This window comes from Oncorhynchus nerka, linkage group LG13 (assembly GCF_034236695.1).
Source record: "Oncorhynchus nerka isolate Pitt River linkage group LG13, Oner_Uvic_2.0, whole genome shotgun sequence".
In the NCBI taxonomy this organism is placed as follows: domain Eukaryota; kingdom Metazoa; phylum Chordata; class Actinopteri; order Salmoniformes; family Salmonidae; genus Oncorhynchus; species Oncorhynchus nerka.
Genome location: NC_088408.1, coordinates 31559533 through 31572880, shown reverse-complemented (window position 1 = coordinate 31572880; position 13348 = coordinate 31559533). Strand labels below are relative to the sequence as shown.

Here is a 13348-nt window from a genome sequence, read left to right as displayed (position 1 = left end):
ACCAGGTAGGCGGTGGAGAGTTTGGTTGCCTGCAGGCAGTGGAGAGTTTGGTTGCTTGCAGGCGGTGGAGAGTCTGGTTGCCTGCAGGCGGTGGAGAGTCTGGTTGCCTGCAGGCAGTGGAGAGTCTGGTTGCCTGCAGGCAGTGGAGAGTCTGGTTGCCTGCAGGCGGTGGAGAGTCTGGTTGCCTGCAGGCGGTGGAGAGTCTGGTTGCCTGCAGGCGGTGGAGAGTCTGGTTGCCTGCAGGCGGTGGAGAGTCTGCTTGCCTGCAGGTGGTGGAGAGTCTGGTTGCCTGCAGGCGGTGTTCTCTAACATTTGTATTAAATGTTTTACCTTTTATTTAACTAGTCAAGTCAGTTAAGAACAAATTCATATTTACAATGACGGCCTACACCGGCCAAACCCGGAAGACGCGGCTCCAATTGTGCGCCGCCCTACGGGACTACCAATCACGGCCGGTTGTGATACAGACTGGATTCGAACCAGGGTGTCTGTAGTGACACCTATAGCACTGACATGCAGTGTCTTAGACCGCTGCGCCACTCGGGAGCCCAACATTCTTGTACCGGGAGAGGCTGATGGTTGCCAGTTTGTGTTCAGGCACAGCAGCAGACACCCCTGGAGAAGAGTAAAGCAGGGCTGGGTGGGAGGATGATGGGGGGCTGTGACTAGCAGGCTGTAGCAAACAGGCACCACATCAGCATGTCCGGTGGAATCACAAAACACTTATCCCCTGCTGAGTACAATGGTAAACTTACAGCACAAGGTTAGGAGCTGGCTTAATACACACACACACACACACACACACACACACACACACACACACACACACAAAGAGAGAGCGAGGATCTGAAATGGACTGATACTCAGAGGCCTTCTTAATGAAAAGCTATTCTACAGCGAGCCCCTATCACTCTCAGGAGACCTCGGCTAAGGCTTTCTCTCCACTTCTAAAAACCCACTGCTCTAAATCCTCTGAGCCTCCCTCCTGCTACACGCATGCACACTCAATAACGCTTGGCATGAGATCTCTTCCGTATTCATATTCAGCTTTTACAGAAGGTTAAGTGTGTTGTGTTTTCTCGTGGTTAATGCAGTCCGTTCTGCTTTGCGGATCTTAGAGGGGATATTGTACCTGTAATTGTTTTTCCTTCTCCTTAAACTGCCAGACTCCTATTCCCCCGTAGGTAATAGTAATGAGTGTATGCTGCTAACTCTGTATTCCTCTGTGTGGAGGAGAGGCCCCCTATTCGTCAGTGGGGGTGCAGTGCAGTGTAGCATTGTAGCAGCAGTATTAATCTGAGCCAGCTGCTCTCTCACCTGATCACAGAAACCTGTAACATGTTATTTAATTAGATGCAGCCTAATTTCACAGGCCCACACAGGGACTGCTTCCTGTCCTGTCCCTGTGTACACGAAGACGTGGCATCGTGACAATATAACCACCCGGATTGAAGGTGACTGAAGTCAACTCCCTTTCCTCCCATTACCATATCCTGCGTCACAGCAGTTCAGTAGTGAGTGTTGGGAGGTTGGATTGGCCCTGGCCTTCTCTCCTTGTTCTCCAGCCGGTTACAGAGAAATATGCTGTGGATTTAGATATTCTGGCTGACTGACAGGTAGTATAGGGGGAGAGTGTGTGTGTGATGGTTGTAGTGTCAGCGGCTGGTGGTGGTCAAGGTGCTGTACTGTGTTATGAATGATGAACAGAGTTCTGAATCCTGGTATGACAGCAGGCAGCAGTATATATCGTCTGCATCTCAGACTGTAAAGGAACTGCAGTGATTTGAAGTTAAGACGGAGAGACAAGGTTCTCATTATGGTAACTGGTTCTGTGTGAGTCAGGGACGTTTCAATCCCAGACACCCTGCCCATGGGATTTTTCATTTAACTATTTTGTTAATAGGCCTAGATTTGGTTTCTTTAGTAGCCACTAGTCGTTATGGACAATTAACCGTGACGATTGTTCAGTGATTAAGAAAGAATTTGAAGATTCTGTGTGTTTGTGTACGTCTGTTTGCGTGCGTGTGTCAGTCCGGTCGTTGTGTATCTGGCCTTTTTGGTCTCTTTGTGGTCCCTTCCTGTCCCCTAATGAAACCTGCCACCATCGTCCAATCATTTATGACTCCGCCAACACATACACTTTGAATGAAATGAATCATCTTGTTTCAGCAGACTCACTGAGACACCAAGGCCTGCTGTAAGGCCACTTGATCATTTAGTTGGCCACAGTTTATTGATAGTGACTGCCTTGGGAATGTGTCGTCGTATTGTATGTTTGTAAAACCTCTCATCATTCATACCCATCCATGTTAGACTCAGATGCAGTTACATAGAGTATATCGCATCTCTGGTTCATATCCTGTATTTTAGCCATTTTTAATGGCCTTGTTCTTAGTGTTACATAGGTGTGCGTGGTTGTGCGTGGGTGTGCGTGGGTGTGCGTAGTTGTGCGTGGGTGTGCGTAGTTGCGTGGGTGTGCGCGAGTTTGTACTGGAGAACAAATTCATGAAGTGACTTGTTTATGTTGGAGCCTCGTAAAGTCGACCCGGCCCGCTCTCTGCCATCTGAAAGTCGTGAACTTGTTTCCTGACACGGATTTGATATTAACCCTGTCATTAACAAGCTGGATTATTGCTCCATGCTAACATGCGGCGCACACACACAGGAAGGGGGGTTTGATAGGTGGGTGGCCTGGTCCTAATAGGCTTGCTGAGTGATTACCTTGTCTAAAATACTTACAGTACACATTCAGACATATGCCTCAGGGGGAAAACATTTTCACCGTATTCTCTCGGTAAAGAATGTCCCTGGACCGTTCCAAATGTTCTGAATGTTCCCTGGCTGGTGTATGACATCATACAGAGACATACCTGACATAGCAATGTGTCGGTCTGTGCCATAGCGCCCTACTCTAGTGTTAGAGGAAGCATTCCTTTACTGTGAGTAGTAGGACAACTCCTTGTAAGGATATCTGACCCAATCTTTGTTTCTCTTCCAGAAACACAAAAGGCCTGAATGTGTTCAAAGGAGTTCTTTTAGTGTGTGTAATGGATCTGGCCCTGAGCCTCCCCCTCATTCTGACTCTTCTGTTCTGGTCCGGCCCTCATCTATATTTAGCTGTTGCAGTCAATGTAACTGGCCTGGGTGCTTAATGCCTGATGTCATCCCGGTGACGCAAACTCACTACAATCCTGCCCGACCAACCCTGGGGAGATGGAGTGGAGAGGGTTGATTATAGGCTACACCCGCGCAGGCTCACACACTCATCCATACTCTCTCAAAAACACGCACATGCAGAATCACCTCCACACCAGGATGCAAGCACGCACTGGTGAACACACACACACACACACTTTCATTGAGAGGTCTGTTTACTATCAGGGGACAGCCTACCGACCCCGACCCTGAAAGTGCTTTATTTTTACTAACAATTTTGTTGGTCTATAATTCCGCTTTAGATTTAGCCTGAAGGTCAGGCATGCTTAACCATGAGCTCACACTCTAATCTTTAGTGATAGGTGTATTTTAAAGGTCACTGTTGTTTTCTTTCCTTTTATAAATAACCCCAATGATTAAATACTGTCTGTTCACAGTAGCTTTCCAATACACCCATCCATCATCGAGCCTTGTCGTGGAATAGCCTAACACCACCAGGGTTAAGAACTGTTCTGTGGTCAGTGCTGGTGACCCTTCAGTAATGCAGAGGTCCAGTTTGTTCTTGTTCCAGAGCTGATCTCTGCTCTGTGTGCCTCTGCTCTATCTACAGTTAAAACTAGTACTGTCTGCAACACTACACCTGGCTGCTTCCTCTCTGCTTGGAATATCTTAATAAAATATTGATTGCCAAGGGAACAGATGTCAAATTAAAAGGAGGAAAGGGGTGAGAGAGGGATAGCGAGCAAAAGGACCAGCTGTTGACTCGTAGCTCCAGCTGGACAGACTAGTGGCGTGGACTCAGCCAAACAGCTCTCTCACTACTCAGCTATGGCCTCAGGGCAGCACATGGTATCCCAGGGATCAGTGTGTGTGATTGAGTATACAACACATTAGGAACACTTTCCTAATACTAAGCTGCACCCTCTTTTGCCCTCAGAACAGTCTCAATTCGTCGAGGCAGGGACTCTACAAGGTGTCCAAAGGGTTCCACAGGGATGCTGGCCCATGTTGACTCCAATGCTTCGCACAGTTGTGTTAAGTTGGCTGGATGTCCTTTGGATGGTGGACCATTCTTGGGAAAACTGTTGAGCTTGAAAAACCCAGCAGCGTTGCAGTTCTTGACTCACTCAAACCGGGGCGCCTGGCACCTACCCTGTTCAAAGGCACTTAAATCTTGTCTTTCCCATTCACGTGCACAATCCATATCTCAATCCATATCTCAATTGTCTCAAGGCTTAAAAATCCTTCTTTAACATGTCTCCTTCCCTTCATCTACACTGATTGAATTGGATTTAACAGGTGACATCAATAAGGGATCAATGCTTTCAGCTGGATTCACCTGGTCAGTCTGTGTCATGGAAAGAGCAGGTGTTCCTAATGTTTTGTACACAGTATGTGTGTGAGGAGAAAGAGCAATAATGTTGAAACCCCATTGACATTACGTCCCACCATGACACACAATTCTTGAATGACCACATGAATTCAGCCCTGCTTGTTTGTATATCCATCTCTTAAATCCATTCTGTGCTCTGTCGTGCATTGCTACATCTACTCTGACTATTTATGTCATTTTTTTTTTTTTCACCACACAATAAATAAATATTCAGATTTCTCTCCTTGGTCAGAATGTTGCTGGTTGTGGTTTCCAGAAGATTACAAAGATGTGGATTTTGTTTTTCTCCTTACCCCCCAATCCTCAATCCCAGTCCGTCTGAAGACGCTACAGACACCACAGCCATGGGAAGACTGTTAGGCGCCTCTTTAAACGTACCGGGGATTCCCAGTATTAACCTGCCGTTAGATGAAAAAGACATGAACTGGAATAATGGGGCATATAAATAACTGGTGTGAAGCGATAGCAGGTTGGCTGTAGCGCTGCAAGTGCTGAGACCAAAGGCTGATCTCCTTCATACTGATGCAGGGAGATTGAGGAGCTTCTCTTTGCTGCTTGACATTGAGATCACACGGTAATAGTGGTGGAGGGACAGCTTCAAACACCTGCAGCTGTGGCAGCACAAAACATCAGTAACACCTTCCTAATATTGAGTTGCACCCCCTTTTGCCCTCAGAACAGCCTCAATTCGTCTGGGCATGGACTCTACAAGGTGTCAAACGTTCCACAGGGATGCTGGCCCATGTTGACTCCAATGCTTCCCGCAGTTGTTTCAAGTTGGGTGTCCTTCAGGTGGTGGACCATTCTTGATACACACAGAAAACTGTTGAGTGTGAAAAACCCAGTAGCGTTGCAGTTGTTGATACACTCAAACCGGTGTGCCTGGCACCTACTACTATACGCTGTTCAAAGGCACTTACTGTGCATTCGGAAAGTATTCAGACCCCTTGACTTTTTCCATAATTTACAGCCTTATTCTAAAATGTATTAAATTGTTGTTTCCCGTCATCAATCTACACACAATACCCCATAATGACAAAACAAAACCTGTTTGTTCTTTATTTAGACCCTTTACTCAGTACTTTTGGCAGCAACCTACAGCCTTGAGTCTTCTTCGGTATGACGCTACAAGCTTGGCACACCTGTATTTGACGAGTTTCTCCCATTCTTCTCTGCAGATCCTCTCAAGCTCTGTCAGGTTGGATGGGGAGCGTCACTGCACAGCTATTTCCAGGTCTCTCCAGAGATATTTGATCAGGTTCAAGTCTGGTCTCTGGCTGGGCCACTCAAGGACTTTCAGAGACTTGTCCCGAAGCCACTCCTGAGTTGTCTTGGCTGTGTGCAACTCAGCATTCTTTGTCCTCCAAACACGACGAGTTGAGTTTTTACCGGGAGTTATATTTTGGTTTCATCTGACCATATGCCATTCTCCCAATCTTCTTCTGGATCATCCAAATGCTCTCTAGCAAACTTCAGACGGGCCTGGACATGTACTGGCTTAAGCAGGGGGACACATCTGGCACTGCAGGATTTGAGTCCCTGGCGGCGTAGTGTGTTACTGATGGTAGGCTTTGTTACTTTGGTCCCAGCTCTCTGCAGGTCATTCACCAGGTCCCCCCGTGTGGTTCTGGGATTGTTGCTCACCGTTCTTGTGATCATTTTGACCCCACGGGATGAGATCTTGCGTGGAGCCCCAGATCGAGGGAGATTATCAGTGGTCTTGTATGTCTTCCATTTCCTAATAATTGCTGCCACAGTTGATTTCTTCAAACCAAGCTGCTTACCTATTGCAGATTCAGTCTTCCCAGCCCGGTGCAGGTCTACAATTTTGTTTCTGGTGTCCTTTGACAGCTCTTTGGTCTTGGCCATAGTGAAGTTTGGAGTGTGACTGTTTGAGGTTGTGGACAGGTGTCTTTTATACTGATAACAAGTTCAAACAGGTGCCATTAATACAGGTAACGAAGGGAGGACAGAGGAGCCTCTTAAAGAAGAAGTTACAGGTCTGTGAGAGCCAGAAATCTTGCTTGTTTGTAGGTGACCAAATACTTATTTTCCACCATAATTTGCAAATAAATTCATTAAAAATCCTACAATGTGATTTTCTGGATTTTTCCCCCTCATTTTGTCTGTCATAGTTGAAGTGTACCTATGATGACAATTACAGGCCTCTCTCATCTTTTTAAGTGGGAAAACTTGCACAATTGGTGCTGACTAAATACTTTTTTGCCCCACTGTATGTATTTGTGTTCTGTTAGTGTCCAACACACACAGGGCTGCTGTTGGACAAAAACGAATTCCCCTCCTTGACTAGTATTCTGTTCTGGTCTCCTGCACTTGGCTAGGGGGACACGTGGTAGTGACTGTGAGCTGTAGATTTGGACTGAGTCCTTTACAGAGTAGGTCCATATGGACTAACTGGGCATCAGTCCACACAGACAAAACTGTTCAGGCCTCTGAGCCAATGAGGAAAGCTGCTCTGACTGACTGGACTGTGGGCTTTCCAGGCTTTGTGATTCTGCAGTTTTGCTTTCCTTGGCTGTCGGAATAAAGGATAACAGCATCACACTGTTGCTACACCCAAAAGCTTGGACTGTTTGCAATTTGTTCTCATACCACTCCAAAGACGCTTACTCAATGCAGAATGTTCTCTGTTTGTGAAAAGGATGTTCTGTAACTGTATACCATGTTGCCTAACATCTGCTTGTGAAAAGGATGTTCTGTAACTGTATACCATGTTGCCTAACATCTGCTTGTGAAAAGGATGTTCTGTAACTGTATACCATGTTGCCTAACATCTGCTCTTGCCCCAACCTTGGTTCTAATTTGGTCTTAATTACTATTCTGCCCTCGTCCTGAGGCATTCATACTGTCAAGTCCCCCCCCCCCCCCCCCCTGCACAGCTCTGACTGGTTTCCTACTGTCTAAATAAGTCATTTGTCAAACACATTAGTGATTCTTTTTTTTCTTGTAAAATAGAGCCCAAGCTTCTTTTTTTTTTTTTTGTCAATAGTAGTAAGTTGTTGGAAAACGTTCGGATTCAGGCCGTGTTCCGCCTACACTCCCTTAGCAACCGTTCCCCAGGCAACGCATGCCGGGAACTGAGACGCCAGTAAATGGATCAGCAAGGTTTTTCACATCTTTGAAGCCTTCATTCCCTTAAGTAGGAGAGAGGCAAAGTCCGAGACAAATCCAGCCTTTTTCCACTGGGCTCGTTGTGTATGTTGGTCTCCTGTGAGAAAGTGAGGGAAATTCTGTGTTTGTGTGTTGACATGCGGTGAGGCATCCTTTGATCATTTCTCATCTGGTTCCATTCTTCTATTCAATAGGACCTGCAGGGAGCTGCCTTCTCTGTCAGCAAGACTGAGATGCATTGTTAATTATCCGTTTTGGCCCACTATGATAATACATTGTATTGTTAATTATCCGTTTTGGCCCACTATGATAATACATTGTATTGTTAATTCTCTGTTTTGGCCCACTATGATAATACATTGTATTGTTAATTCTCTGTTTTGGCCCACTATGATAATATATTGTATTGTTAATTCTCCATTTTAGCCCACTATGATAATATATTGTATTGTTAATTCTCCGTTTTGGCCCACTATGATAATACATTGTATTGTTAATTCTCTGTTTTGGCCCACTATGATAATACATTGTATTGTTAATTCTCTGTTTTGGCCCACTATGATAATATATTGTATTGTTAATTCTCTGTTTTGGCCCACTATGATAATACATTGTATTGTTAATTCTCTGATTTGGCCCACTATGATAATACATTGTATTGTTAATTCTCCATTTTGGCCCACTATGATAATACATTGTATTGTTAATTCTCTGTTTTGGCCCACTATGATAATACATTGTATTGTTAATTCTCCGTTTTGGCCCACTATGATAATACATTGTATTGTTAATTCTCCGTTTTGGCCCACTATGATAATACATTGTATTGTTAATTCTCCATTTTAGCCCACTATGATAATACATTGTATTGTTAATTCTCCGTTTTGGCCCACTATGATAATACATTGTATTGTTAATTCTCCGTTTTGGCCCACTATGATAATACATTGTATTGTTAATTCTCTGTTTTGGCCCACTATGATAATACATTGTATTGTTAATTCTCCGTTTTGGCCCACTATGATAATACATTGTATGGTTCAACAGTCTGAGAGATATAGTTGTCATATCCCAAAAAGCTTCTATATTGGAATGAACTTGGTCGTTCAGCTAATGGGTACATTATACACTAGTACTCAAACTGATCCCTCATCTGAGAAGGCTGATGACCTTACTGCTTCAGAATATCCATGTTTAACTCAAAGAGAACATTGCTCCAACATGACGTCCCTCCCTTGAAAGTTACGCCGTCTCAGCTTCTCTGTCTTAACTCCCCTCCATCTCCCCCTCTCCTTCCCTCTCTCCCCTCCCTCTCCCCCTCTCCTTCCCTCTCTCCCCTCCCTCTCCCCTCTCCTTCCCCCCCTCTCCCCCTCCATCTCCCCCTCTCCTTCCCTCTCTCCCCTCCACCTCCCCCTCTCCTTCCCTCTCTCCCCTCCATCTCCCCCTCTCCTTCCCTCTCTCCCCTCCATCTCCCCCTCTCATTTACATTTACATTTAAGTCATTTAGCAGACGCTCTTATCCAGAGCGACTTACAAATTGGTGCTTTCACCTTATGACATCCAGTGGAACAGCCACTTTACAATAGTGCATCTAGGTCTTTTAAGGGGGGAGAAGGATTACTTTATCCTATCCTAGGTATTCCTTAAAGAGGTGGGGTTTCAGGTGTCTCCGGAAGGTGGTGATTGACTCCGCTGTCCTGGCGTCGTGAGGGAGTTTGTTCCACCATTGGGGGCCAGAGCAGCGAACAGTTTTGACTGGGCTGAGCGGGAACTGTACTTCCTCAGTGGTAGGGAGGCGAGCAGGCCAGAGGTGGATGAACGCAGTGCCCTTGTTTGGGTGTAGGGCCTGATCAGAGCCTGGAGGTACTGAGGTGCCGTTCCCCTCACAGCTCCGTAGGCAAGCACCATGGTCTTGTAGCGGATGCGGGCTTCAACTGGAAGCCAGTGGAGAGAGCGGAGGAGCGGGGTGACGTGAGAGAACTTGGGAAGGTTGAACACCAGACGGGCTGCGGCGTTCTGGATGAGTTGTAGGGGTTTAATGGCACAGGCAGGGAGCCCAGCCAACAGCGAGTTGCAGTAATCCAGACGGGAGATGACAAGTGCCTGGATTAGGACCTGCGCCGCTTCCTGTGTGAGGCAGGGTCGTACTCTGCGGATGTTGTAGAGCATGAACCTACAGGAACGGGCCACCGCCTTGATGTTATTTGAGAACGACAGGGTGTTGTCCAGGATCACGCCGAGGTTCTTAGCGCTCTGGGACGAGGACACAATGGAGTTGTCAACCGTGATGGCGAGATCATGGAACGGGCAGTCCTTCCCCGGGAGGAAGAGCAGCTCCGTCTTGCCGAGGTTCAGCTTGAGGTGATGATCCGTCATCCACACTGATATGTCTGCCAGACATGCAGAGATGCGATTCGCCACCTGGTCGTCAGAAGGGGGAAAGGAGAAGATTAATTGTGTGTCGTCTGCATAGCAATGATAGGAGAGACCATGTGAGGTTATGACAGAGCCAAGTGACTTGGTGTATAGCGAGAATAGGAGAGGGCCTAGAACAGAGCCCTGGGGGACACCAGTGGTGAGAGCACGTGGTGAGGAGACGGATTCTCGCCACGCCACCTGGTAGGAGCGACCTGTCAGGTAGGACGCAATCAAGCGTGGGCCGCGCCGGAGATGCCCAACTCGGAGAGGGTGGAGAGGAGGATCTGATGGTTCACAGTATCGAAGGCAGCCGATAGGTCTAGAAGGATGAGAGCAGAGGAGAGAGAGTTAGCTTTAGCAGTGCGGAGCGCCTCAGTGATACAGAGAAGAGCAGTCTCAGTTGAATGACTAGTCTTGAAACCTGACTGATTTGGATCAAGAAGGTCATTCTGAGAGAGATAGCGGGAGAGCTGGCCAAGGACGGCACGTTCAAGAGTTTTGGAGAGAAAAGAAAGAAGGGATACTGGTCTGTAGTTGTTGACATCGGAGGGATCGAGTGTAGGTTTTTTCAGAAGGGGTGCAACTCTCGCTCTCTTGAAGACGGAAGGGACGTAGCCAGCGGTCAGGGATGAGTTGATGAGCGAGGTGAGGTAAGGGAGAAGGTCACCGGAGATGGTCTGGAGAAGAGAGGAGGGGATAGGGTCAAGCGGGCAGGTTGTTGGGCGGCCGGCCGTCACAAGACGCGAGATGTCATCTGGAGAGAGAGGGGAGAAAGAGGTCAGAGCACAGGGTAGGGCAGTGTGAGCAGAACCAGCGGTGTCGTTTGACTTAGCAAACGAGGATCGGATGTCGTCGACCTTCTTTTCAAAATGGTTGACGAAGTCATCTGCAGAGAGGGAGGAGGGGGGAGGAGGATTCAAGAGGGAGGAGAAGGTGGCAAAGAGCTTCCTAGGGTTAGAGGCAGATGCTTGGAATTTAGAGTGGTAGAAAGTGGCTTTAGCAGCAGAGACAGAGGAGGAAAATGTAGAGAGGAGGGAGTGAAAGGATGCCAGGTCCGCAGGGAGGCGAGTTTTCCTCCATTTCCGCTCGGCTGCCCGGAGCCCTGTTCTGTGAGCTCGCAATGAGTCGTCGAGCCACGGAGCGGGAGGGGAGGACCGAGCCGGCCTGGAGGATAGGGACATAGAGCGTCAAAGGATGCAGAAAGGGAGGAGAGGAGGGTTGAGGAGGCAGAATCAGGAGATAGGTTGGAGAAGGTTTGAGCAGAGGGAAGAGATGATAGGATGGAAGAGGAGAGAGTAGCGGGGGAGAGAGAGCGAAGGTTGGGACGGCGCGATACCATCCGAGTAGGGGCAGTGTGGGAAGTGTTGGATGAGAGCGAGAGGGAAAAGGATACAAGGTAGTGGTCGGAGACTTGGAGGGGAGTTGCAGTGAGGTTAGTGGAAGAACAGCATCTAGTAAAGATGAGGTCGAGCGTATTGCCTGCCTTGTGAGTAGGGGGAAGGTGAGAGGGTGAGGTCAAAAGAGGAGAGGAGTGGAAAGAAGGAGGCAGAGAGGAATGAGTCAAAGGTAGACGTGGGGAGGTTAAAGTCGCCCAGAACTGTAAGAGGTGAGCCGTCCTCAGGAAAGGAGCTTATCAAGGCATCAAGCTCATTGATGAACTCTCCGAGGGAACCTGGAGGGCGATAAATGATAAGGATGTTAAGCTTGAAAGGGCTGGTAACTGTGACAGCATGGAATTCAAAGGAGGCGATAGACAGATGGGTAAGGGGAGAAAGAGAGAATGACCACTTGGGAGAGATGAGGATCCCGGTGCCACCACCCCGCTGACCAGAAGCTCTCGGGGTGTGCGAGAGCACGTGGGCGGACGAAGAGAGAGCAGTAGGAGTAGCGGTGTTGTCTGTGGTGATCCATGTTTCCGTCAGAGCCAAGAAGTCGAGGGACTGGAGGGAGGCATAGGCTGAGATGAACTCTGCCTTGTTGGCCGCAGATCGGCAGTTCCAGAGGCTACCGGAGACCTGGAACTCCACGTGGGTCGTGCGCGCTGGGACCACCAGATTAGGGTGGCCGCGGCCATGCGGTGTGGAGCGTTTGTATGGTCTGTGCAGAGAGGAGAGAACAGGGATAGACAGACACATAGTTGACAGGCTAGAGAAGAGGCTACGCTAATGCAGAGGAGATTGGAATGACAAGTGGACTACACGTCTCGAATGTTCAGAAAGTTAAGCTTACGTAGCAAGAATCTAATTGACTAAAATGATTAAAATTATACAGTACTGCTGGGGTAGGCTAGCTGCGTTGTTGACACTACCCTAATCAAGTCGTACGGTTGAGTGTGAAGTTTCTACAATGCTGCTTTTCGGGAGCTAGCTGGCTAGCTAGCAGTGTTGGTTACGTTACGTTGCGTTAGGAGAACGACAATAGCTGGCTAGCTAATCTAGAAAATCGCTCTAGACTACACAATTATCTTTGAAGCAAAGACGGCTATGTAGCTAGCTATGTAGCTAGCTACGATCAAACAAATCACACCGTTGGGACTGTAATGAAATGAAATGAAAGTGATACTACCTGTGGAGCGACGCGGAATGCGACCGGAATGCGAAAGTTCTATTCAGTAGACCTTCCCTCTCTCCTCTCCTTCCCCCTCTCCTTCCCTCTCTCCCCTCCCTCTCCCCCTCTCCTTCCCTCTCTCCACTCCATCTCCCCTCTCCTTCCCTCTCTCCCCTCTCCTTCCCTCTATCTCCCCCTCTCCTTCCCTCTCTCCCCTCCATCTCCCCCTCTCCTTCCCTCTATCTCCCCCTCTCCTTCCCCTCCATCTCCCCTCTCCTTCCCTCTCTCCACGCCATCTCTCCTGACAGACAGGGTGAGACCTGGTGCCTATTTAATTTGATTTAAACTATATTTCAAATGTTGACAATTATTCCCACACAGGGAGATACTGTACAGTTGAACAGTAATTAATCCGAGGTTATTTATTTTCTTTCCCAACCCACTTTTAACCCCTTCCCTCACCCTGGTGCTTATTTGAACTGTTCTCCATGCGTGTTGTGTAGGAATGTTATGATCTCGTATGCCAGGGAATGCAGTACGTGTCAGATAGCATTGCACATAAAAATAAATATACGCTGTGGGGAATTAGTCTGATCCATGGCTGTGGACAGATGGAATGTCATGCCACTATAACCCAAGTTAATCAAATGTCTATGTTTGTAAAACGTAGTCCCTTTATGGTGAAGCAAGTCTTGTTTTATA

The 13348-nt window shown here is 47.6% G+C and overlaps 1 pseudogene; it reads left to right on the top strand.

The window, feature by feature from the left end:
* The window catches only part of LOC115140408 (protein enabled homolog), a 184013-nt pseudogene that overhangs the window by 144429 nt on the left and 26236 nt on the right, over nt 1-13348 (top strand).